Source organism: Cricetulus griseus, chromosome 7 (genome assembly GCF_003668045.3).
Source record: "Cricetulus griseus strain 17A/GY chromosome 7, alternate assembly CriGri-PICRH-1.0, whole genome shotgun sequence".
In the NCBI taxonomy this organism is placed as follows: domain Eukaryota; kingdom Metazoa; phylum Chordata; class Mammalia; order Rodentia; family Cricetidae; genus Cricetulus; species Cricetulus griseus.
In genome coordinates, this window is record NC_048600.1 from 46397772 (window position 1) to 46425095 (window position 27324).

Here is a 27324-nt window from a genome sequence, read left to right on the forward strand (position 1 = left end):
TGCGCCTCGCCCAGCCAGGCCGGCGCCGGAGCTGGGTCAGCGCAGTCAGTGAAAGCAGTGTACCGCCATCTTTTTTGTGGGCAAAGAGTCCTTCGAGGTTTATGTTTCCAAAGTAGGCTTCTCAGGAAGCCCATAGAGAGACGTTCGAAAGAGAATGGGCTCCTTGCACACTGAAATACTGAGCCGAATGGTTGGGGGTCGAAGTGGCAACCCATGAAACCGAGAATAAACGAGAGGCCTGCCCTGAGTAAAGGTGGGTGCCCCAGGAATCACGTGCTCTGTCCCGAGCTCCTCCCCAGAGGGATGGAAAGGGAGGCGGGTTTTCCAGGCAGCTGTGCTGTGCCTGGAGCTGCGTAGTCCTTATCCAGAATGTGCATCTCCGAAGGGATTCCCTTCAGTCTCCATTCCTCCACCCCCCCACGGTCTACTCTCCCATCCTTCCTTTGAGATGCAGATGCTGCAGGCGTCTTTGGTTGAGCCACCACCTCTTGGCTTTCTATCCCACCTTCCAAGAGTAAAGGAAGGTTATTTCTAAAAATGAAGATCCAGTCATAGTCCTGCTATGCTTATATCTTTTTAAATGGCTGTCCGTTATCTAGGGATTAAAGACTAAACTTCGTAGTTCAAGCCTTCTCTCGTCTTGTGGGCAGTAATCTCTGTCTTCTTCCATGCCCTTATGGTCTCCACTTGGCAAACTCTTTATTTCTTCAGAGGAGTCAGTCCCCAAACTACCTACTCTGCCTTCTGAATTCTTTTTTTACAGACCATGCACCTGTACATGGATACAGCTTTTGCTTGTATAATACATTGTTAGCTTATGTCTCTAAACTGGTGCTTGATCTAAAGCAGTGGTTCTTAATCTGTGGGTCGCGACCTCTTTGGGGGTTTCGAATGACCCTTTCACAGGGGTCGCCTAAGATTTATCAGAAAACACAGATATTTACATTTCATAACAGTAGTAAAATTACAGTTTTGAAGTAGCAACGAAAATAATTTGATGGTGGGGTGTCACCACAACATGAAGAACTGTTTTAAAGGGTTGCAACATCTGGAAGGTTGAGAACCACTGCTCTAAAGAGTTGACATTGAAGATGGGAAGCACCAGGGAATGAATCTTGAATGGAAACATACATGGATAAACCAGCAATAATGAAATCTTTCCTGACAGCTCCTACTTTCAAATCTGAATCAATAATTTAGTTCCTTATGCCATTTGGTTTGGAGCACACTTCTCAATGTTTTACCATATTGGTTGGTTGCTGCCTAGTCAAGGACCTTGTGTCATTGTCTTTGCATAGTCCTACTATTGTGCACTTCCCTGGGGCCTGAAGTAATATGTTGTCCTCAGCATAAGCTTTAGATGTTCATTGAGTAAATAGTTTTCTTTCATTGGGAAATGAAAACTGAAGAAAGAATGAAACTAGAGTAGAACCCTAGATAATTCTAACAAAAATAAAAAATTAAAATAGTATTGATCCAGTGTGGTGGCACATGCTTTTAATCCCATCACCTGGGAGGCAATGGCAGTGGATTTGTGTGAGTTCTAGGCCAGCCAGGATTATAGAGTGAGACCCTATCTCAATCATCATCTTTTAGTCCACTTTAGCCGCTCATCCTGACCTACCTTCTACAACCATTCTCTCAGTTCTCCCAACCCTTTTTTTGTTTGTTTGTTTGTTTTCAAGACAGGGTTTCTCTGTGTAGCTTTGGAGCCTGTGCTGGAACTCACTCTGTAGACTAGGCTAGCCTTGAACTCACAGAGATTCACCTGCCACTGCCTCCTAAGTGCTGCGTTTAAAGGCATATGCCACTACTGCCTGGCTGTCCAACACTTTTATATGGCTTACCTATGTGGACCCTCATTCGGGGGTTTTATTTTCCTTCCCTGTATATGTATCATAGTTATCTCTGTAGTTCTGGGAGTTCTTTGAGCATAGGTATTGCTGGATCTTACTCTGTTGTTACCCACTTCTGCCCCCTGTCACACACACACCCTGAGACTGACTCAGCTAGGTACTGTTTCTTCCAGAATGATTTCCATAACGTCACCTCACTAAAGTCTTTTAGATTCCTCTTTTAAAATTTCTACTAGCTATCAGTAGGTTAGTTTCTTATGGGCAGAGACCGTGTGAGATTTGTCTTTATATGTTGCCAGTGACCAGTAGAGGATCTGGCTCAGAACAGACTCAGGACATGTTTACTTAATGAATAGATGCATGTTCTATGTCCAGGAGGTGGTTATGGGTCTCTTGGAGCTATCAGTTCTTCTCAGTATCTAAAATGGGAATTGTGGCTTAGAGTAAACTTGTCTGCCCTTAGAACCTGAGTTTGAATCTCAGCTCTGCTACTTACTCCTTGTGCAGCCTTAGGCATCACCACTACAAGTTCTTCCTTCCCCATAGATAAAATGTGGACAGCATTCTCCAACCTCTTGCTAGGTTAATGAGTTACATGAAGTCTGGGGTCTGTATAAGTGCTGTGCCCATATTCAGTGCTCAAGATGTTGGTTACTTATTAGCATATTGAGTTCAGGGAGTTACTTAAGCTGAATATTTTATGTAGAAGAAGTTGCATGAACCAAGTGCCTAGGAACCTCTCTTGGTTTGCAGGTGGAGTCAGGCCAAGATCCACAGTCAGTGTTTCTACACCTAGATCAGTCTGATCATTTAAGGTTTGGTCTGGGCTGATTAGGATGATCACTGGGGACATCTGAGTCATCAAGGGTCAGTTTGTGGTTAGGCACTGTGAGGAAGCAAGATGGAAGAAGAAACCATTCTCTTAAATCTGTTGCATACTCAGAAACCCAGGTTATTCAACCCAGGACTACCCTTCTTGAAAACATTGTGGCCTCAGAAACTGTCCTCTGGTAACCATGGCAACAATTCAGCAGCTCCATTTGGGATCTTTAAAGGGATCTACAGTTGCAAATAAGAGCTGGCTGGAACACTCTGCTGGAGGTAGGAGTCCCTTCCATGGACTGTGCTCACCAGGAAGCTTGCAGGTTTCAGGGAAAGCATACTTTGCCCATACATTAAGGTGCTACCAGGTTCAAAAATAAATTTTACAAAGCTCTCTTCCTGTCTAGAATACAGACACACCCTCACAGAAGCTGTAGGCTAGAGAATGCCTATATCCTCCTAGCTGCTGCCCAGCCCTCTCTAGGAGGGCTTTCCAGGAAGCAGTGTTAATGTCTGCTTCACTAGCCTCTTCTGAATCTTGGCAGATGACATAAATCTCACCACATAATCACACAGGGTGAACACTGGCCCACTAGAGCTCTAATGTCCTCACCAGTGCTTTGAAACATACATTGCCAGCCATTTCCAAATAGCCCACACCCAAGCTATCTAGAAGCCTGTCTAATGACTTTAGCAATCACAGCCTACACCTAAGGCTGTTTATATTGTACTATGTAATCCATAAGGTACCATAGACTAGTATGAGACCCACAAGGGTTGTACAGTATATAGGCTTTGCTACCTTTCCTTTCTATAAAACACTAGGACATATTATAAAATAAGGCACTCCTACAGAAAAAGCCACCATCAATGACATAAGCTTATATTCACACATTCGGAAATATTTAAAGCAGTTGATCTTTTAGAGTCCGCAGGCCAGGAGATTTCTAATTGAATCGAAGGACTCGGTGTCCTTATTGGTTTTAGTAAGAAGGTAAGTCTAGACAGGTATATTGTCGGACCACACAGGAAATTAATACTCAACAGCTACTTGGCTAGCAACATTAATGAGCTTTCTAATAAAATGCCAAAATTACTTTTTAATGAATGCAAAAATTACAAAGTTAAAGGCAACTTCTGTGAAAGCAGAGAGAAAGGAGGGTGGGGTAACTCTTGAAATAGCCTCATTTCTAGGAGTGCCTGCAACTTGCTACCATAAGGTGAGCTGGAAAGAGATAGAACCAATCCCCAGAACAGATCTTTCTCAAATTCCACTTCTGCTCTTCACTAAGACCCAATGTTGGAAAATGGTGTATGTTTACTTAGAACACACTATTTTTAATGACTAATTGCTCAGTTGTCTTTTTCTTCTCTTGCTTGGTGTTCAGCAATGTGTGCAAGTCTCTGAATTTTCCTCCCATCTTCCCATAGCATGCTAGCACAGAGTGCTAGTTAACAAACTGTTTGGGAGGGAACAACCAGCTCCTCCAATGCATCCTTCCTAAAAAACTGGTTTGGAAAGATGAGTCCTAGCATGTGGACATGTTTCTCTTGAAATACCTCATCCTGCAAAGACATAGGTGAGCAAGAGTAGGGCTTGCCCTTTTCAAACTGACATGCATCACACAGGATAATTTGGTGTCTTTGGGTTTTTATTGCTGTGAAGACACACCATGACAATGGCAACTCTTATAAATGAAAACATTTAATTGGGGTGGCTTGCTTACAGTTTCAGAGGTTCAGTCTATTGTCGTCATGGCAGGGAGCATGGCAGTATGCAGGCAGATGTGGTGCTGGGGTAGTAGCTAAGAGTCCTACATCTTGCAGGCAACAAGAAGTTGACTGAGACACTGGACAGTATTCTGAGCCTAGGAAACCTCAAAGCCTACCCCCCACAGTGACACACTTCCTTCAACAAGACCATGCCCACTCCAACAAAGCCATCAAAGAGCTATTTCCTATGAGACTATGGGGGCCAATTCCATTCAAACTACCGCCCTTGAATTCTCTCAGAGCTCCAGCTCCCTATGTGGATAGGCTGCAGAGATATCTAGATCACCTCTTACCGCTTGAGTAGATACACTTTGCTTCTTGCATCAAAATCACGGCTGTCCTGCCAAGTAGCTGCTGTCTCACACCCTGTGGCTGGACTGTAGAATTTTACCTGCACTGCCAGGAAAAATAAGAGCTTTGCAGAGCATGCTGGCAAGCTGGCTCTGTCCAGAGGACAGAGAGCTGGGAGTCAGGGATTACAAATACTGGTAAAACTGGTATAATGATTTCCTCATGAACAGAATTTATTTTACAAAGAGAATGTCAATTCTGAGTTTTATTCTTTTTTTTTTTAAGTGCTATCTATGGGAAAGTGTGACTAAAATAATTCTTTTCTTTCATGTCCAAATTTCTTGCTCTCTTGTTCTTTGAACATGTTACTAACAAACATTAGCCCATGGGAGCTCATCAAATACAGATTCCAAGGCTGGACCCCAAGATACAGGGATTCTTGCTTTTTATGTTTGTTTTTGAGTCAGGGTTTCTCTGTATAGCCCCACTGCTATACAGAACTCACTCTGTAGACCAGTCTGGCCTCAGACTCACAGAGATCTGCCTGTCTCTGCCTCCTGAGTGTTGGGCTTAAAGACTGGCTTATCTTGCATTTTCTTCATACCATCTTTTTATAACATTGCAAAGTAGAAGAGATTTCTTTGTGATGATGTAAGAACACAGAGAAATCAAACTAAGAATTGCTAAAATAATACTTCCCCTTTCTTACATAAAACAGTTTGGGGACTAAAACAGAGCTGGCGCAGGGAGTGGTTTTCAGAACTCATCAGGAACCCAGGTTTCCCCATTCATTGCTCTTCTCGTCTCAAAGTGTGCCTTCCTCCTTAAGGCCAAGATGTGTGATCTGTATTACAGACTTGAGGACAGAGAAAGGGATGAAGAGAGACCCAAGCCTTCTCTTTGAGGAGACTTTTCAGAAGACATAGGCATCAAGTCCATTCTCCCATTGACCACAATAGGCCACATGGCCACACCTTCTATAAAAGGAGCCAGAAAACATGGACTTTGTTGGTGTTCCTGGGTACTCTGTTAAAAGTCAGGCTCTGAGGTTTGGGGAGATGGCTCAGTGGTTATGAGCTCTCACTGCTCTTCTGAAGGTTCTGAGTTCAATTCTCAACACCCACAAGGCAACCAACTGCCTTATGCCCTCTTCTAGTGTGTGGATGTATGTGTTGACAAAGTACCCATGTATATAAAATTCAAGCAAGGTGGGTAATTAAGGGTTGGGCTTTCAGAAGCAGCAAGGTTTAGTAACTTGCTAGAAGTCCTATAGCCACTCATTTCATAGTTGAGGAAACTGAGACCCAACAAAAGGCCTTTTATAAAATAATACAGTTGGTTTTTCACAATTATTGTGACTACATAGTCTCTCCTGGGCCCTGTGACCCTCAGGTTTTATCATGTATTGGAACTACCTAGAGAACTGCTAGACTAGACATTGATTCAGTATGTGTTGTTAGTTTCCCATTAATGTAACAAATACATGCCAAATCATGTGTTTATTTGGGCTTGCAGTTGCAAAAGTTTCAGTCCATGGACACTTGCTGCTGGAAGACATGGGAGAGAGAGTCAAGCTACAGCAGTAAGTTTCCAGGTGATGTTAACAATTCTGATTTGATGAATACACTTTGAGAACTGTAGTCTCAGAGATGTTCTTTTCTGGGCTTACCACGGGCCATGTAGACTCATGTAGCCAATTACACCCATCACCCTCCTTCACTTCTACCCCAGCTCACTTATGATTCATTCTTTAGTCACCTAAGCCAACCTTAGAAGTCATCTCAAGCTCTGTGTTCTTTGTTCTTGAGTTTTTCTCCTTTTTCTTTCCTTGCCATTCATTTTCTTCTCTCCTCCTTTGGTTCAAGTCTGACCATGCCTCACCTTGTTTGTTTGTTTGTTTGTTTGTTTATTTAGCCAAAGCAATCTTCAGGTTTAATGCCTAGCTTTGCTCACAAAATCTTTATGGGGAGTCTAATTATATTACTCCCTGACTGAAATGTTTTCAGCAAGTATCTTATGTGCTCGACTCTGATCAAACCTTGGTGGTTTTCATTCTGGAATCACCATTTACCTTACTTGATATTTTTTTGTTTCTTGATTTATTTTTAAAAAACTTAAGTATATGTTCAAAGAAACAAAGATATAAACACTTAGTATCACTCATTATAGCCAAAGGATGAATCTCAGAAGTATAACAATGGAAACAAAAGAATAGTATTGACTTTCTCCTAGATCCTGTATGTATGTCAAAGGCTATGGGTTTGAGATCATCTGTTTGAAGCAAGAATTAATAAGGTGGGGAAGGGTCTAGAAGACTTTCTAGTCTAAACTGTGAAAAATACTCTTTCTGAAATGGGAAGTACTGGAAAACAATGTCGAAGAACTAAGTTTCTCATTGTGTGATTCAGTGCCTTGCCTTGTCCTACCATAGTCACCTCACCATTGTTTGAAAGCAATGACAAACTCTTAGGACATGGCAAAAGGGCCCATCAACTTGGTGCTTGCCAACCCTCTCCTGCCCAGCACCCTGAAAAACTTGTATCCACATACTGAACTCTCAGCCATAAGTGCCATTTGCTTCAAGGGACAAAATACATGGATAATAGCACTCAACACCATTTGAAGAGATTTCTGTCACACCTGAAGGCTATGTGAGTGTTTGCTGATTCTGGCCAGCCAGTGATATCAGGGGTTCCAGTTGGCATCTCTGGATGTTCTTGGCTTTCTTTGAGGTCTCAAAATGTCGATCCCTGTTCCCAGGCCTAGGTGTCATGCAGTGCCTTTCAGAAATAAGAAATAGGGCTACAAAGAGTCTAATTTCTCCTCACACTGGAGGGTCTTTTTCAATGATCCACCATACCCTTAACAACCTACTGTTAGGCTTTTTTGTGGGAGCTGAGTCAATTACCTGGATCTGGACCTACTTTCCCTTCAATGAGAGGATCCAGCCTCAAGCTGAAACAGTAAGCTTCTGCAGACAGAGGAATAGGAGAAGCCCTGAGAGAACAGGTGTGTCCCGTGCCCACTGCCATCACTGTACAGCTTTGCATCTGTGCCCATTTACCAAGAGCACCTGCTTTGTTTGTCCGGGGCCTTCTCATAAAGGGTCCTTTCCTAGATGCCCTTTTTTGGTCACTAGCAGATGTGGTACCTCCTCTGAGGTCAGCATCCACATTCAGCATGTAGTCTACTGTTGTGTAATCAGCTGTTTAACTCCCACCAGCAATGGCTGCCTCTAAAGCTCAGGGACTCTCTTTGTACCAACCCATGGCAGGCCTTCAATGAGTATTTTTGGAATTAAGGTGTTTTTTTTTCCCCCTTTCTTTTATACAAATCACAAGTAAATCCAAATATTAGGTTGAATTTAGAAAAAAGGAAAACGGAAAAAACTTGAAGCATTTTACAAACAGTACTCCTCACTTTATTGTTCAGTGGGTTTTGCAGGGAGGGGGACACGGCAGTGCCCTAGTAGCATATGTGAAGTTCCTGCTAACATAAAACTTCTGCTCTGCTGTGGATTTCATAGCAGGTCAGTCATTATAAATCCCAGAGAGTTACTTTATAAACAGTAAGCCATCTCAACCTTGTGTAAAACGCATTATACATAATAATTGCTTCACTTGGCCAAATTACTTTAGGCGCAATGCTGCAGCTGCATTAAGCTCTATTGACACGCCCTCCATGTTAAACTGCTCCGTGATGAAGTGGGTTGCTTAGAAGCCACCAGCCAGTGCATGCCCACTCACATGCCTACGTGCACATAATGTGATCACCATCTCAGAACAAGTGCAGAGACAGAAATTGTCTAATGTTAATGAGCACTATCACCTATAAGAGGATGTTCCAGTCTCTAATGTAGTTAAGTCTCAGTAATGGGCGTCTTCAAATGACCCAGCCCCCACTGAAGCACCTTCACATTCAGCAGCCGGTGTAAAGTCTAATAACTCCATAAATATTTTAGCGAGGGAAATAGGTAGCATTATGGTCACACTCTGTGCTGCTGGCAGCCTGGTAGTTAGAAACCACTATGTCCAGAGGTGTAGTAATTCACCATTTGCTGAGAGTTAAAATGAGCAGAGGAGAGCTCAGAGACTCTAGCTCATTTTTTATTTAAAGGTAATTTTTAATCTATTCAGCTTCTTAAGTTCCAAAATTAGAAAGAAAAAAGGAAGAAACATGCTTCAAATGCAGAAATTTAGATACTATATGGAATCTTATTTGACAATAGCTGAGATACAGTTAAAATCTTAGGTGATGTTCTATAACCTATAAGTGCATGGTGACAATTTAAAATTTAGTTTCCTGGTTTTCATGCATGAGTGTGTGTGTGCATGTTTGTATGTATGTGTGTATGTAAATGCATGTGTGTGTGTGTGTGTGTGTGTGTGTGTGTGTGTGTTTATTTTATTAGTTCAAATTAGGAACAAGCTTGCTTCACATGTCAATCCCTTCTCCTTCTCCTTGTCCCTCTCCTCCCTCCCAACATCCCACCTGCCCCTAGCCTTCCCCCTCCATTCCCCAGGCAGGGTAAAGCCCTCAAAAGGGGCTCCCCAAAGTCTACCACATCATTCTGGGCCAGGCCTAGGCCCTTCCCCATGTGTCCAGGCCAAGAGAGCATCACATGGGATGGGCTCTCAAAATCCCTTCTTTTTTTTTTTAAGACCTTACATATTTAATACAGTGTGTTACCCCTGTACAAATGGAAAAAAATTAAGTTCAACATTTCTAGACCAATATGGCTGTTAATTTTTGTACAATGCCAACTCAACACGGTAAACTGGGATACTTTTTTCCAAAGTTGACAGCACAGCTAAAGTTTCCAAAAATTCAAATTATATATGTATATATATAAAAAGACCAATAATGGCAGTATGTTATGCATCAATAGCAGCAACAGCTTTTCCAGGTTCTGCTGTGTGTGTTTCTTTTAAATCCATATGTGGTTGTTTTGAGGAAGTTTATTTATTTTATTATTTATTTATACACCTTTAAAAATTATACACATAATTTACATTGTATCATTCTACTGCCTCTTATCCAACATTATTTTCAAATGGAAATAAGTTTTAGAACTTAAGTAAATAAGCTAGAGAATATTTTTTTTCGAGACAGGGTTTCTCTGTGGCTTTGGAGGCTGTCCTGGAACTAGCTCTTGTAGACCAGACTGGTCTCGAACTCACAGAGATCCACCTACCTCTGCCTCCTGAGTGCTGGGATTAAAGGCGTGAGCCACCACCACCCGGCCTTAAGCTAGAGAATTTTATGTCACTGATACTAATTTTAAAAGATCAGGATGCCATGCAATGCCATATATATTATGCTGTCATTAACTTATTTCTAATACATGCTGAATTAAATGCATATTGAGTCCAACAGATGTTGTAATCAAAGCAAGAAACTGTCCCTCATGAACTGTCTAACTGGGGCATTTTAGGAGGCACTAGGTTACTGGGTAAGAAAACAGATGTTTTAATTGGGAAATAGTTCAAGTCCCATCTTTGTCACCAGCTGAGTGACTTCTGTGACTGTCTTTTTGTCTCTCTGATCCCAGTTTCTGCACCTGGAAACCGATGACATGAATGCCTAGGAAGTTTTCTAGAGGGTTAAAATGAGGTGAGCCATGCCAAGCTCTTAGGGTAGCTTGTAGGCTGGAACAGTGTACCAACTATGATTATTATTAGTTTTTTGATTGGGGACATATGTGTCATTACAGAATGCCAAACACCAATGAATATGCCTGGAGACAAACAAAATCTATCGGGTGTCTACATCTGACAGGCTCTTTAGTAGGTCCTGGAGACATGCTGATAATTCTTGAAGCGGCAGCTGTGTGCTAGAGATAATGACAACAGAGTATGTGTAATGCAATGAGAACTTTGTGCCTAGGTTAATATGGCAGGTCAGGGAAGGAGGAAGGCGAACGTGGTCGAACCTAGCAGCAGAGAAGACAGTATGCAGATCCATACGTCAGGCCTCTCCTTGCTGGCTCCTGGGGACACATCAAATTCCAAGTACATGGAATCCCTATGGTCAGCAAAGGTTGCATGAAGTTTGAGCATATGTTCAGACATAGAAGCCTGCTATCATTTACTTACAGGCTCACATACTATTAAAGAGTTGAAGAATACCATTTTCAAAATTGGACAGTGGTCAAGCAGCATATGAATAAAAATACATAATTTCCTTCTACAGAGATCTCCCACTTGATACATGGAAGCTGGCTGCCTTCCTTATCTGTGGGTTCAATCAGTGCTGGTGAAAAATATTTGGAAAAAGCTGAAACTTCACTGAACAAGGGTAGATTTTCATGTAGTACTGTCTGGATTATATTTTGTCAGACTACTTACACAAAATTTATATTATGTTAATACTTTAGAGGTGATAAAACACATCATAGATGATTGTGTAGTTTGTATGCAAATACCATGCCATTTTACATAAAGAACTTGAACACCCATGGATTTTAATGTTTGGAGTCTTCTTGGAAGCAGTATTTTCGCATATTGGGGTAACTGTTTGAACATGTGAGAGAGGGGCTTCCATTAGCATCTTTTCCCAAATGTTCAGATGTTAGCAGCTAGTGAGTTGCCCTGTTGGGGGGTTTCCCTCCTTTCCCATTGCTCTCCACCTGTCTGGTATTTGAACTGCTAGCTCTTACTGCACTGGAAGCTTGTGAAAGTAGGAGTTGTACCTGGTGTGTTTACCAACATACCCTCTGCCCCATACTGAATGAGTGACTATCTAATCTGAGAGAGGGACTTGGGGAGTAAGATATTTAGGAACTATTTTCTTTTGTTACATACATGTAACAGTATCTAATTTTTTCTTCTTAGAAACTTGATGTCTGAAAAATGTTTTGGCCATTTCTATTTTTCTGATTTAAAAGTATGCACATGGCAGAATAAACTGGGATGCTTAGAAATGTAAATATACGCAGGTCACACACCACCCCAGCTCCACAGCAGCAACTTTTGTTGATGTTTGCTCTATTTATTCCTAGATCCTTCTCCTCATCCATTTCTTTTCAGGGTTGACACCCTCGCTAGAAATTTAAGACAGTTAATTCTCCATATTCCAACTACTTAGACAGATTTCTGTCTCATTCTTTGTGGTGTATTTTAAAAGATAAATCATATTAAAATCTTATAGAGTTCCTGAAGAAATAGTGAACTAAGAATGTTATAAATGCTTTCCAAAGGGATGAATGTTGTTCAACTTTTGTGTGCAATTTGGAGATCCTGACTTACTGATTTATTCATTATTTTTATGATCACCATTGAGAGTCAACTATTGGCTATTTCATTTTTGTAGTCCTTTTGTGTTGTCTATCAAGACAGCAGTATGTGCTTGGTTCCTTCCTTTCAACACACACACACAAACACACACACACACCGTTTTCAGCCATCTACATTTTTAAGGTAACTCTCAAATTGTGATGCACCATTAAAGCCCAAACTATCTGGATAACTATTAAGATAGAGTTAACCACATTCCAATTGCAGTAAGAAGAGCCCAGGAATAGGGGTGCCATGGGGATATTGGAGCTTAGCTGTCTTTCTAAGCCTCATCTCCAAGGAAGGCTTCCAATAATGGACATTTGAGTGCTGTCTGGAAAGATGAGCAGGGGTTTGGCAGATGCTGAAAGGATTCAGGTGTCCAGTGGGGCCCTGAGAGGATGGAGAGCACCTAACCCATATTCATTCACTGCACACTGCAGGTCAGGGACCACAGTGGGACTGCACAGACAGGGATGGAGAGCTGATGAATAAAATGTGACCTTTCGGTGGCAACCTAAAGGACAGGACACTTCGATTACAGCCTTGATAATTGTACCTAAATGGTCAATAAAAGTAGTTTTAAACACCCTGTACAATTCGACAGAATCTATTGAAATTGAAAGTGTGCACATCCCATGAATGACTCAAAAACTAGGCTAGGATGCTTCAGATCTATACAGGTAGGGAATAGCTAAGGAGATTGGTGTCTATCCTGTGGAAAAGTATGGAAAGGTAGGAGCGAGTGATATCTGTATCACTGCAAACACCCCCAAGGCCCAGAGCTAAAGGTGTGAACCAAGATACATGTGCCTTCTCCGTTTGTAGAGGCCGCCGGTGTGAAGGCTGCCCTTGTGGAGGCTGTCCCTATATAGAAGTGCTGAATGTCTGTAGTTACAGAGGCAATTGTTTGATTAGTTCACAGACACACAGTTTGTAAGAGATGCAGATAATGGAACCAGTACATCACTGGAGGCCTTTTATAACTACAAACTGTTAAGCTCTACAGGCTTCAGACATTGGAAGAGGCCATTAAAAGATATTTAAGTCTTTTAAAATATTTTTGCAAAAAGATTGTGTTTCACTTGCGTAATTAAAGATTAGTTAAAATAATGAAAATACCCAAATTTCCATGGTAGCTCAGTGCCATCTCTTTGGAAACAAATATAACAGTATGAAACATGATATTCAGAAAATGTTCCTATGGCCCAGTAATTTTCCTTTTAGGAATCATTCCAAACAAGATAGCCCTATTTATTTACTGTGATATTCACAAGAAGATGTTCAATGCAGTATTATTTACAATGACAGACGGGGACAGAATCATCTAAATTGTCTAATAATGGATGAGAGTTTAAATGGTAAGTTGATATGGTGGAATGCTGGGTAGCCATTAAACTCTTGCTTTAGAAGAATTTTTACCAACTTGTGAGTTGGTCCACAAAATAAAATTAAAACATAAAAAAACATGAAGATAGTGTGCTCTTAGATATGAGATAAATGCAACAGTTCATATACAGGGCTGGAGTGGGGGGGGGTGAGGGGGTGCCAGCAGAACCATTTGACCAGGCCTTGTATTTATTTAGACTTTGACATGGTCTCTTAAGTGCATCTATACAATGCACTTAAGGGGTAGTCTGGATTCTATCACAGTCGCAGACATAGTCTTGCAGTTTATCTCGTGACTCTGACTGTGATACATATACACCTAAATCCCTCTTAGCCTCAGAGATGGAGGAAGTCCAGGCTTCCCCTCCTGCTGAGCAGACCTGTTCTGCCACTGCACAGGGGACAGGAAGCAGCTACTTTGAAGGTGAGTGTTCATGTGTTCCTGGTAGTGGAATTACAGACTTTTTTTTTTTTTTCTTTTTTGAGACAGGTTCTCTCTACATAGCTCTGACTGTCCTAAAACTCACTATGTAGACCAGGCTGGCCTTGGACTCAGAGAGATCTGTCTGCCTCTGCCTCCCCAGTGCTGGAATTAAGGGTGTGCACAACCATGCCCAGCCTTGTTTATTCCCCAGACTTTAAGAAGATAGTTTTCTGTCCTTTCTGAATCTCTCCAATGAGCATGCATTCCATAATTCAAAAAGAGCTTCTCAGTGAAAAATTTTAAAAGAGATGTCCTCTTTTAAAACACAAAAGCAAGGCCTCTCTAGAATGTACCACATCAGGATGTCCCCAGGGTGGAGACCTCAGCAGTCTAGCTCCAGGGCTGGACAGAAAGTGACTGGGCCTGGCTCCAGTGTGTCACAGAAAGGCCACCAAGGATGCCTACTGGCCACCACACCCTATAATGCACTTCTAGGTGAGGCCAAAGCAGTTCTCCTGACTTGGCTAGGGAGCCACACAGACTCCAGTTCTAAACTAGACATTGTGTATAGAGGGTCTAGAGAGATGATCCTGGCTTTTTAGACTGGATTACCCTGAGTTCTGGCTTGGTCTTCAATCAGACTGTGTGAGAGAATACATATGTGAAAGAAATCCTATAGGAGGACTTTAGAATAGGGAAATTATTTGCATAGCAGATGGACTGTGGTGATGACCAGGCACAACAGGGTATGAATAATTAGTAGATTAATGTAAAATCCCTTATTAATGTAATTGAAATACATATACATATACATATACATACACATATGTATATATATATATATATATATATATATATATATATATATATATTTGTTTTTTTCAAGACAAGGTTTCTCTATGTAGCCCTGGCTGTCCTTGAACTCAGATCTACCTGCCTTTGTCTCCCAAAAGTTGGAATTAAAGCCTTGGGCTACCATGTCCTGCTCAAGATTTATTTTTAATTTTGTGTGTGTGTGTGTGTGTGTGTGTGTGTAGGTATGTACATGTGAATGCAGATGCCCATGAAGGCAGAGGTGTCATATATCCCTGTGGCTGGAGCTTCAGATGAAAGTGGGCCACCAGATGTGGGTGTTGGAAATGGAACTCATATCCTCTCTTAAATAAGTTCTTCAGCCAGCCCCTTTCTTGTTTTTGGTGCTAGGAACAGCAGGCATGCTAAGTATGTGCTCTGCCATTGAGCTACATTCCCTCGGACTTTGTTCTTGCCAGTATCTGGAGGTAAGGGATGGGAAGGAGAGAGGGGAGGGAAATGAGCAGGTAGGAGAGGAAAGGAGACCTTTTCTCACTTCCATCTCTCCCTACACCTCACACCACCAGAGCAGGGGTAACTGTTCTATATGTAGAACTAACAGGGGCTTTAGCTTTTGAGGGAATGCATGTGTACTGAAAGGTCAGGGTGCAAACTAAGTGTGCTGAGCTGCTGGGACTGGAAGCCAGTGCCCTCACTAGCAGCCACTGCTCTTTCCAGCTGCCGCTACTTAGCAAAAGCAGGCCATTATATATACAGTACAATTTTTTCATATTAACCAAATTAAAATAATAATATGTTCTCTCCTCTCATGTACTATACTGATAAATCCTGATTTATGAATGAGGCATGCTGATTAGTTAGTTAAAAAATAATTAGAATGAGAATATGCTTCCAAGTTAGAGGCGTAATGAATGCACACAAATCTGGTTTTTTACAAGTCCGCAGCAGATCAGCCATTTGAAGGAAAAGATCAATCAAATGTCTTTGAGAGGAACACATGAAGTAGCTAGCAACCCAGTTTGCTTTCCTTTTTTGTTCTCTGTTCAAGGTCATATTTGAATGTTATTTTGGTGCCATGTGGGGCTGGTGCACTTCGTAGAGACGCACCAGCAGTGGCTGTTTTGTTTGGCTGAGCTGTGAGGTACAGATTGTCAGGGTGAAGGTCCCACCCTCAGAACTCCTAGGCTGTTGTAGATCCTTCATTTATGGGGTCTGAAGGTTAATTACAGAAATACCAGGATAGCGGAGAACCTGTTAGGGGCATCTACAAAACTAGGGCACAGTTTATTAAGTTTTCCTATGTTCTCAGGGCTGGAAATAAAAATACTAGAGTTTAGATAAAATTTGGATGTTTTTGGCCACTAAGAATCATAAGACCCCAGGGCACCAGTGCTCCAAGATTGCTGCCAAGACCCTTTGACCCACAGACCAACTGGCTACACACAACAGGATTGCACCTTACTGGGTTTGTGACCATCCATAGATACCTTAGACTGCTTTGTGTATTATCAAAGTTGTGGAATATTTGTTTACACTGTGTGAAGATGTGTTGCTGTGACTGGTGTAATAAACAGCTGAATGGTGAGTAGCTAGTCAGGAGAGAATAGGTGGGACTTCCAGGCAGAGAGAAGACTCTGGGCCGAAGAAAGGCAGATTCATCAGTGAGACATGGGAAGCAGATATGCAGTACGGAGATGAGGTAACAAGCCACATGGCAGAATGTAGATTTAAAAATATAGGTTAATTAAGTTATAAGAGCTAGTTGGAAACAAGCCCAAGCCAAAGCTTTCATGATTAATAATAAGTCCCCATGTCATTATTTGTGGGCTGGTGGCCCAAGAAAGTCTGACAACAAAGCTTGCTACACCTCTCAAAGGGTCCTATCTTTTGTATTAGGTTTGCATAGTATAGTAAGGCTTGATTGATTCCCACAGCTGACCCAAATTCATTATTGTTTCTTTAAACCCCAAATGAAGTAGTAGATTTGCATCTAGGATGCTACATTGCAAATTATACACACATAAACCAAAATACTCTCTTATAGCTTTCTTTCTGTGCCCAATTCACCTACTGCACTCTGGGAATATGGGCTAAGAGAAGATATTTAGGGTCACACAGGCCTGGCTGTACAAGCTGATTATTTTTTTCTCTGGGTGAGACAAATTCCTACGGAAGAATGTGTGGCAGAGATTATTCTAGGCATTCCTGTAGCTTCATCTCTCTGATCTTGGCCATTGTTCTTGCCATGGCAAGCAGGATGGAACAACAGCCTGTGGAAGTTCTTGGCACACTATACACTGCAGTTGACTGAAGCTATGCTATTACTTTAGTGTTGCTGTTCAGCCTGAGAACAGTCTCTATCACACTTCCTCCACTTCTTTCATTAACTTGTTTTATATTCTTTTGTAAATTCAACTGACATCTCCTGGCTGCATTCAGCTGTAAGAGATTAAAAACAAAGAGGTTCTGAGCATTCCCCTAGTAGATATCCTCTCCTTCGCTGCCTTTGCAGGTTCCCTAGCAAGGGCAGCTCCCGTTCAGCATGTCTGCCAAATGAGTACTTTGGTCATGACTGAACAAAAGCATCAGTCTTCCATGAAACTGCTTCTATCAGCACTGAGCTGGAATCCATTTAGATGGGCAGGCAGTCTTTAGCCTGATCAATCAGTACCAGTCAAGAAACATCTGGAAGATCACCTCAGAGCTCATCTGGCTCCTCCCAGCTCTGTCCCCACAGCAGAGATGCAAATATTCTGGGAACTGTGTCTGTAAGTCTAGGTCAAGTTCTTGGTGTGGTCTCTTGATGCCTTGAGACAAATACGAAGCATGTGGGGTTGCTGCTGGGAAGCAGCCCACTTTTATAGCAAAGACTTGTTTTATAAGCATCAGAACACACCCTACAACAATGACAAGTGAATAGTACAGTAAATACATAAACCAGTATGCAACCAAGAATTATGGACTGTCCATAACTAAATGCACTGCTCACTGGTATTCCCGAAAGTGAGGCTGTTTATACCCACAGCACCACAGGCACACACACTATGTCTGCTGCATTTGACCCATGATATCACTAGACACCAAGAATCCTTTCAAGCACTCTATCATCCTTACGAGATCACTGTGGTTCATTGGATGACTGTGTGGCTCTAGACCATATTGGTCCTTGCTCTATTATCCTGGATTTGCATGTTTGCTTTTCTCACTGGAATTGGAGCCTCTGGAAAGTGGGGGGAGGTTGATTATCTCATGGTGCTGTAGTTAGCTAGCCTAGGAATGCATACTGGAAGGTATTGGTGACATGACAGGGAGGAAAAAGGAGGGGCTGCTGTCTTTTCACCCACTGTGGAAGTGGTCATAGGCTACCAAGCTATCTTTATACATACCTTCCCTTTCCATCTGCTCCACAAATTTTGGCCCAAGACTGTCAGTCTTCCCTATGAAAATGCTAAAACACATGAACATTGTGTGTAAGTAGTCTGAATTATGTGGGGTTAGGGTTCAGAAAAAAGGGTGCACACTCTTGCTCTTTGCCCATGTTAGTTTTATTATTGAGCCTTTGCAGCCCTGGTTTACAAGTGTGTGCCAGGGTGGGTGGCTGAGAAGGGATGTGTGGCAAAGGAAGAACTGCTTTCCCTTGCCAGTTGTCTGGATCCAGTTCCAGTCTGGAGCAAACTGCCTTCACTTCACTGACATCTTCCTCTGCATCTCACTTGCTGTTGCCTTTCCAGGAAGACCTCCTGGGACACCGTCTGACTCAATAGTGCCCCTGGACCCATAGGAGGTCTGGGGTCACATGCCAGACCCCACAAAGTAAGGCTATGGGGGCCTGTCTGTCCTCATTTCAGGACCATATGTAGCAATGGAAAGTAGCCAGGAGACGTGGGGGCAAATGTGACCCAAGTTCACAGCTGTATGTTTACAGATGAGCTGGACCACAAAGTCTCTCCCCCTTATCTCAGCAGAGTGGCTGTGAGGTTTTACTCTGTTGCCCAGGTCAGCCTTTAACATTATTATAAGGTAATCTTCCTGCCTCAGCTTCTCCAGCTTAGCTGTGCATGCTGATATTTTTCTTATTTTTAATGCTGGGGATTGAACCTGGGGCATCACACCTGCCACACATTTTTTAAAAAATGAATGTAACAGGAGTTTTCAATCAAAGCTTCCACAGAGGCACCAGATTCTAATAGTTGCTGCACTCCACAGGCCAGATGAGGAAGGCCAGTCAAGTACAGAATTTTCAAAACTGTAGTATAAAAACCAGCAACCCACTTCTCAAAGCTTGTTCTCGTTTGAGTGTAAGAACTGGAGTATTGATGATTAGGGATGAGTATGTGAAGACTACTGTGGGAAAGTGCATTATTTTGTTCTCAGTCCTGGTCCATGAAGGTCTCAGATAGTTTTGTGGCCTGAAGCTGGGGCGTAAGGTAGGGTTGAGTTTTTTTCCTGCTTATAGAAGCCACAGTGGCTGGTGGCACCATAGAAGTAGGGGCATGACCCACATTGTTAGGCCAGAGGCCAGGAAAGCAAAGATGGGACAGAACATCATATTTAGAGCAGCAATATAAATGCCAGCCTTGGATCTTGGAGGAAGGTACCTTGTCTAGGAGGGAGTGCCTAAATGGAGAGGCCATGCTGGGGAATGAAAAGAGCTGGTCAAATAAGAAGCTTGCCTGCATTAACAGAGCTGGTGTCATGGGTGGCCAGGGAAGGTTGCCTCCAGGAACCCTGTAGATCACCCAGCCAGGAGAATGTCAGCTGAAAGCACCTGCCAGCCTCTGAAAGGACAAAGCTAACCTTTGACAGTACCAACCAATTAAGAGCTTTCCCACCCACTTAACTTCCTTCCTTACCCCCACATGATTCCTGGAGGGACCAGAAACTAAGTCCCCAAGCTAGTAGAAGAGCAGAAATGCTAGATCCACAGGTTCTTGCTGGCAACAACCCAAGCAGGAAGAAGAAAGAATTACACAACGAACTGAGGCAGTGTCTCTGACTTAAAGTGACCACAGACCTTTTATTATTGTTATTACCTGAGATGGATCAGTCTGTATTCTCAATCAGGAGCAAGAGATATAAGGTACACCATGAATACCTTCAAAGTGGGAGCCAAAATAAGTCCTTCTCATCCAGTGTCTTCGCATTACCCAGTATTGACTTATACAAAGTGCTTTATATTTTCAGAATCATTCATGGAGGTGGAGGGTGCAGCTACAGCCTGTCTTGATTAGGAAGGAGGAGTTAACCATCAGCTGCCTCTCGCCGCTGGGTGACTGGGATGGACCAGGATTGGAAGCAGACTGTCAGGCTCTGGAGCAGGCAGTGTGCTACCCTGCCTGCCTCTGGTGGCAGGTCAGACAAGGTATCTGGGGAAACACTAAAGTTGTCCCCAGGGCCTCCAAGTACACTCAGCTAAAAATACTTCAAGTGTTCATAGGATTCTCTTTAGTCCTTTTGAGGAAGGATTTCAGGAAAACATTGCTATTGTTATTGCAATGACTTGGTTTTAAATATGGAGGCCCATGCATTCTAGCTTAAGGAGGTTTGGAAGCTTGTCATGTCCTCCATCCCTCTCCTTACTCATGCTCCTCCTCTGTCCCTCTGCTGGGTGTTCCAGCTCCTGGGTTAAAGGAAATTCGGCTCTCTCTAGGGAGACAAATTGACTATATTGGGGCAAAACAAACACTGAGCACCTGCTAGTGTCAAGCTTTATTTTGAGCCCTTGGGCTATAGTAGTATACAAAGCATGTGTAAAATTTTAAAGAAAAAAAAAGAAAAAACAGGGAGAAATTCTGGTTGTTTTGAGCTGTAACTTCCAGTGAGATTATGGTTGGTCTATCTTGAGTTGGTTGATCTCTTTTCCTGATCCCATCATCATGTGGGGAGTGGGACAGTCACATGACCCTAGCTAAAGGCCAGCTCCTAGGGATGAGCCAGATGTGGGATCCAGACTGCATGTCCTGGAAGTCCCCTAGACCAGAAGGTTTCAATGCATAGTTGAGCTGGTTCTAGCAAAGCTTTAGCCCCTCCATCATGATAGCTGTTTGCCTCAAGGTCCAATTGGTGTTCTGTCCTGGGAAGGTCCCTACTTTATTAGCCTCATCTCAGTATCTTCTATACTAGGTTTGACCCACCATTGTTCCTTATTGTAACCAATTAAGTCACATCATATGTTTCCCCATTACTTTTCACCCCCTCCATCTGAGTGCCCTACTTAGCATTAAATGTCAACTTGACACAGCCTAGAATCACTTGAGAAAGGACTTTCAGTCAAGCAGTTTTCTTTATCAAGTTGGTCTTTGGGCATGTCTGTAAGAGATTGTCTTAATAGGCAGTGGTTGTCAATGAATCCAGGTCACTGTGGAAGGTGCCATTTCCTGGGCAAGTGACCCTTGACTGTCTTAGAAGTCTAACTAGCTAAGCATAAGCTGGTAAGTGAGCCAGCAAGCAGTATTCCTCCATGTTTTCTGCCTTGACTTCCTCCAATGATTGATGGACTATGACCTGGAAGTGTCGTAAGTCCATCCTTTTGAGTTGCTTCTTGTTAGAATGGCTTATCACAGCCTCAGAAAGAAAACTAGAATAGTGAGCAAACCTTCTTGTAGGGGAAATGGGGACTCTCCCAGTTCTTCTGCATGCTACAAGCTCAGACAGAGGCAGGATGAACAGAACTGCTAGAAAAGGGTGACTACGCTACAGCTGTTGTCTCCTAGATGGGCTCCTTTGAGACAGGGACACTGCCTTGTACAGCTGGGCTGACTGGGACCTTTTTAGAGTGCCCTTTCTTGCTCTGCAGGCCAGGATCATAGTAGCCTGGAGCATTAGGGTCTTCTTAGGCTTCCCATTTGGTGGCTGCTGTGATCAGCTTTGGTGATGTTAAGTGCCACCTTTCAGCTGGCAAAGCTCTAGGCACCCCCATCTTCCTGCTATTTCTCTGTCTTTGTTTAATGTGAGCCATTGCACATTCCATAATGGAGTAGATTACATCAGATGCTGTATTTGTCAGCCTCAGCACTAAGCTTTCCTTCTCGCTGCTGGCGCAGAAAGCCAGTCTGGTTTATGGTAGGATACTGTTTACACTGCAGACAGGGTTTCAGGGGATCCCTGGTGGAGAACCTGATGGCGTCTGTCTTTTCCTGGTGGTCAATAACATGGAAGCATGAGTTAGGAGACTAGCCTTCAATCCCACTGGAGGTCGGTTCTTTCCTTTTCTCCCTTCCTTCCTTCCTTCCTTCCTTCCTTCCTTCCTTCCTTCCTTCCTTCCTTCCTTCTTTCTTTCTTTCTTTCTTCCTTTCTTCCTTTCCTTTTTGAGACAAGGACTCTCTGTAGCTTTAGAGCCTGTCCTGGAACTCATTCTGTAGACCAGGCTGGCCTTGAATTCACAGAGATCCATTTGCCTCTGCTTCCCAAGTGCTGGGATTAAAGGCATGTGCCACCACTGTCCGGCTTTGGCGGCCCTTTCTATGCAAGGTCTTATGCATGTAACTTAAGCCTTGGGTTCTCAGGTTCTCATGGAAAATAGGGTTGAAAATAGGCTGTAGTATCATTTTGACCTGAAGTCAGGATACCACATATGACATGCTTATCATGGTTCCTGGTGCATAGAAATGATCCAATGCACAGCAGCCATTGCTAATGTATTTATTACACTCTGATGCTTGAATTCTGTCACATAACATATCCTCATGGCCATAGCAACAGACCAAGCCTCACAGTCAGAAAGACTTGCAAAGTTGTGGCAATCTCACAGGCTTCTAGGACGGTGGTAAGGATTGACTAGGACAGTGGGTATAATTATAATGCATTCGCATAGGAGTTTCACTGCTTTACTCATTGATTCCTCTTGGCAAACTTAAGGGCAGATAATATATGCATTTTACACACTAGGAAACTGAGGCGTTAACCATTAAGAAACTGGTTCAAACTTTAAGTTAGTAAGTGGCTAGTCAGATGCTTACTGTGCCAATGGCTGCTTTCTTCTCCATGGTCTGAGGTACTTGGCACTATTGAGAGATTAAAATTGTGAATTACATGTCTACACATTGCAGATGTAGAAACAAGGTGGCTACAGAGCAGAGCAGGCATGTAGAGCAATATCTATGGAGTCTCTGAGAACTGAAGTCAAGCCAATCATGGAACCAGAAAGGGCCCAAACTCCTTCCTGTGTCCTTGGTGTTCCACTGGGAGCTTTGGCACACAGGATTCTATGGAGAACTGAGAGACACCACGTGTATAGTGTCTATGGTCTGTGTGAATTCTGTCCCCATACATACCTCTGAGAGACTTGTTCCCAGAATATACCGGGGAGATCTTTTCCTAAGAATTGGGAAGAAAAACAACTCCCATGGTCAGCCCCAGCTGAACTGCAAGTGGGATGTGTGAAGAAGATTTGAAAACACAATCTTGTTATGGCCAAATGTCCAGCCTTGTTTTCCACTGGTCCAGAAAAGCATGCACAAAGCACAGCAGCCTCCAGGCTAGGTACCCAGAGGTGTCAGTCAGTGGCCCAGAGGAAACAGATGGCATCGTTCAAATTAAGTGAGATGTGAGGAAAGTTTAATAAAGGAGCTATTTACAAAGGTGAGGGGGACCCATGAGACAGAGTACAATTCCCTGGGGCTGGTCACAGCCCTGTGTTGTCACCTCCCCTGGGCCTTTGGATATACAGATAGAGAGCACCCTGGAGGCAGCCACCTGGCAAGAAGTATGGCTTTTGGCAGAGGGTCTCACACAACACAGTGTGGCCTTCTAAGAGAGAAGATGGGGTGTAAATGCCTCAGCCACCATCCCTATCTCCTCAGACTTCCCAATCCTGTTTCCTCATCAGGAGCTATGTGAGAAGGAACAGCCTCCTGAGGCATAGAGCAGGAAGACAGAGTTGAAACTGTAAGGGTCTGAACAAGCAAAGGGAGGTCTCGGGAATTGTGGTATTCAGGAAAGCTATTGTTACTTTGAGACTGAAAACTTTTCAGGCAAACCCTAAGTTTGGAAACCCAGTGATAATTGTCTGATTTTGGATTATGTAGAAAGGTAGCCAAGGTATGCCTATATTATTTTCTGGCAAACTTGGATGTCTGACATTGCCTTCTGTGCCTCTCCATATTAACCCACTCAAGCTGAATTGTGTCTTGAATTTAAGCTGTCTCTATGGCTATTCTGTTCAATGCCTAAAATAGCCTAAGAGGATTGCCAACTCCTTTATGTCCTCACAACTGGCTTATCTTCACTGACTTGTTTGTTTTCATTTCATATGCACAAATAAACATGTGGCATTCTTTAGTATCTTTGGGAGAGTTGATGGCATGTACTGAGCACCACCATACCAAGATCTATTATACATTTTGTAGCCCCTTACATAAAGTGATGCAGTACCTACATATAACCTCATATATTTTCCCGTATATGTCTAGATATATGGGAAAATTAAGTCACTTCTAAATTACCAACAGTACATAATGTAGTATAAATATTGCATACATAGTGATTGCACTGTATTATTTAGGAAGTAAAAATAAGAAAGTGTCTATACATGTTTGGTAATGATTTTGTTCTTGGCATTGGATTGAATTCATAGATTCAGGAATCATAGATAGAGACGGATGAGTGTGTCCAATTAAACTATGGAACCCCCCCACACACATAATGACATGTTTTATTTGTCTCCATATGCCCAGAATCTGACACAAGGCTGACATATTGTAGAACACCAAAAAGGATTTGTTAAATTTGTGGCATTTATTAAGCCCTTACTACTTTTCAAGCATTGTCTCAGGCCATTCTTTTCGATATTGTAATTTAACATTTCCAACCACTCTAGTTATATTACCCTCACTTTTACAAATAAAGGAACCAAGCTTCAAAGAGACGAAAGAGGCAGAATGTGGGTTTTAATAAGGTTTCTGGTCGCTTCCCTGATCCAATGTTCGGTCCTTTTCTGCTCAGAAGCTGCCTCTGGATTGGTCACTGAACAGTTACTTCATGCATATGCATGGGCTGACAGCATGAATGAGCCCCCCAGCGCCTCTGTGCATGTATGCTTTGTGCATCTCTGAGCCTATCCTCTAGTGTGCTGGCCTGCTGGCAGTTGTAGTCCTACTTTCTAAAGACCAGTTAAAATAATTTTAGTTGACATAGTTGCACTTGATTGTGGGTTGTGGCATGATATTTCAATACATGTATACAATGTAGACTGATGAAATCAAGGAGTTTCTGTTTCCCTTTCCATCATTATTTTGTTTGGAGCCTTTGAGCTCCTCTCCACTAGTTATTCATAAAATAGATAATGGATCATTGTGAGGCGCAGCCATCCCCTGTGCTACACAACACTAGCACTTATTCCTTCTGTCTCAATGTCTTTGGTGCCCAAACTTCTCATCTCCTCTGATGTGTACTGCCCACAAGCATTCATAGTGTCTGCCTAACTGGAACCCATTATGCACCATGAGCTTGAGATCAAGTAAGGTGGATGCTGGCTGTACATTAGATGCAAGGAGGTTGGCTCTATCATAGCTGGCTTTCCCCCATTTATTTAGAACACACACGTTGCTGGCAGTTTTTTTCTGTGGAATGGTTGAAATATAATTGTCAAGTGCTTCCCGTTTCAGTGTTCTGAAATGGAGCAGCCAAAATAGCTTGTCTTAGAAGAATCACACACACACACACACACACACACACACACACACACACACACACACACACACACACACCCCTATGGAGGGGGAAGGAGAGGAACAAGGTAGGTAAAATGGTTGAGCAGGTAAAAGTGTTTGTTGTGTAAGCCTGATTATTTTAATTGGATCCTTAGTGGAAGAACCAAGTCCAACAATTGTTCTTTGACTTCCACACAGGAGCTGTGGCGTGCACATACCTACACTGCCTCTACTCACTAATAATAAATCTAAAATTTTAAAAGAGAGAATAAATATTAAAAGCTGGTCCTTATTATATACAATCCACATGTCCTTTATTTGCATAGTTTTTTCAACCTTCATAAAAGCTTTGAAGGTAGGAAGTATTGTTAGTTGTGTTTGGGAGACAAAGGGCCAGAGGCTTTGGGGCGTTATAGCAGTGATCCACAGGGCGTACCTGCATGTCTGTTTCTTGTCCTCAGGTGGGACCAAACCTACATTCATCATCTTCTGCCCTGTTTTACAAAGGATTTGGGGAACGTTTGGATCTGATCTAGAAAAATACTTTTCTGACCTCTGGTAGGTGATGTGGGATTGGGAATAGGAGGCAGGGAGGGGAGAAGCTACTTCTAGTCCTGTCTATATAACTTAAGGCATTCCCATGGCAAGGGTTTCTTCTTCCTATCAGTCCTCAGGACACTCTCCCTGCCCTTTTGTGTGACCCTTGTCCCAGGCTACCCCTTATCTTCTTTTCTAGGCAGGAGGCTAGTTAATCGCAGGTCTATAAGATCCCTCTTTGTCCCCTTCCAGGCCCAAATTTTCAAAGTCCACCACACATTTACTGAGCTAGCTAGGGAGGAATTAGTGTATCACATATGTTCAGAGCTGTGGCTACTTCCTCTCTGGGACAATTTAGATGGTGTAGACCATAGGTGAGAGGAGAGGGGTGAAAGAGCTTGTCTCAGGCCACAGAGATAGCAAAGGGGGCTGGCTTGAGCATGGGCCTCCCTCTCTTCTCTAATGGTCTTTCTGCAGGTTCACATAGGTCAGCAAGTGCCAGCCGAAGTCAGTAGACAGAAAGGGGAAGCCATGCAGAGAAGAAAGGATTGAGAAGTGTGGAATCCAGCAAATAGAAGCAAGCAAGCATTTCCAAGCAACAAACTGGTAGAAGGTTAGAGGAATGGATCTAGGATCTCATTTCCTCTCTTCTGAGGTTACAAGAAGAAAGTCACTCACCAAGGTCAAAGGATGAGATGCTTAGTCACAGAGTGATTCTTCTGCTGGGTGTTGTGAGGGGTGGAAGCAGTGTGAGTTCTTCACTGAGACACTAATATTCTGTGCACTGAACTTGAACATTTTATACACAATATACAGACATGAGTATGTGCAGTGGAGTTGGGAAGTGTCTGCTCTTGGGTTATATTTATTTGTGTCCACATCTCAGCACTGATGCCTCTTAGCTGCCGGATTCATTACTCAGAGGAATGGAGCAAACAGGCAAACACTTAATATTGATGCCTGACAGTCTTAGTCTTTCCCCATATTATTTCATCTCACTATTTCACACTTATGTGGTTTTGGAATAGAACCTGGGCCTTATACTTGCTATGTTAAGTCTCTTCCACTGAGTAACACCCCAGCTCTAACTAATTCATTTTAACTTGGGAAGGACAAGAATGCCTTCAGCTCCTGACCCATCTTCTGACTTGAGCTGTGTAGCACCTGGGGCTATTCAGCAGCATGGGGTACTGCAAACTGGAGCCAGATGGATAGAGCTTAAACCTGGCCCTTTCCATTGCATCTTGGGTAACCTGGAGCAACTTGCCTAACCTCCCTGTGCCTCAGTATTCGCCCCTGTGAGGTGGGGAGAACTTGGACCTTTGTCTTAGAGTTCTTAGGAGGACTGTGGTCCCTTGGAAGGATGTGTCTGATGTGGAACAAGTGTTCAGCAAATGTGAGTTGTTCAATGCCATGTTCCTCTGTAATGTTTTCTTCTGGCTATATGTCATGGTTGCATGTCCCTTCCCCAGCCTCCCCCACACTCCAGCTGTTGA

At 42.8% G+C, this 27324-nt stretch overlaps 1 long non-coding RNA gene across 1 annotated transcript; it reads left to right on the forward strand.

Moving 5' to 3' along the window:
• Window positions 1–5: 5 nt before the first annotated feature.
• LOC113836651 lies at window positions 6–27324 on the forward strand. The gene is made up of 3 exons (XR_003487050.2): window positions 6–253; window positions 6258–6324; window positions 25753–27324. It is a non-coding gene; the product is annotated as an uncharacterized LOC113836651 (long non-coding RNA).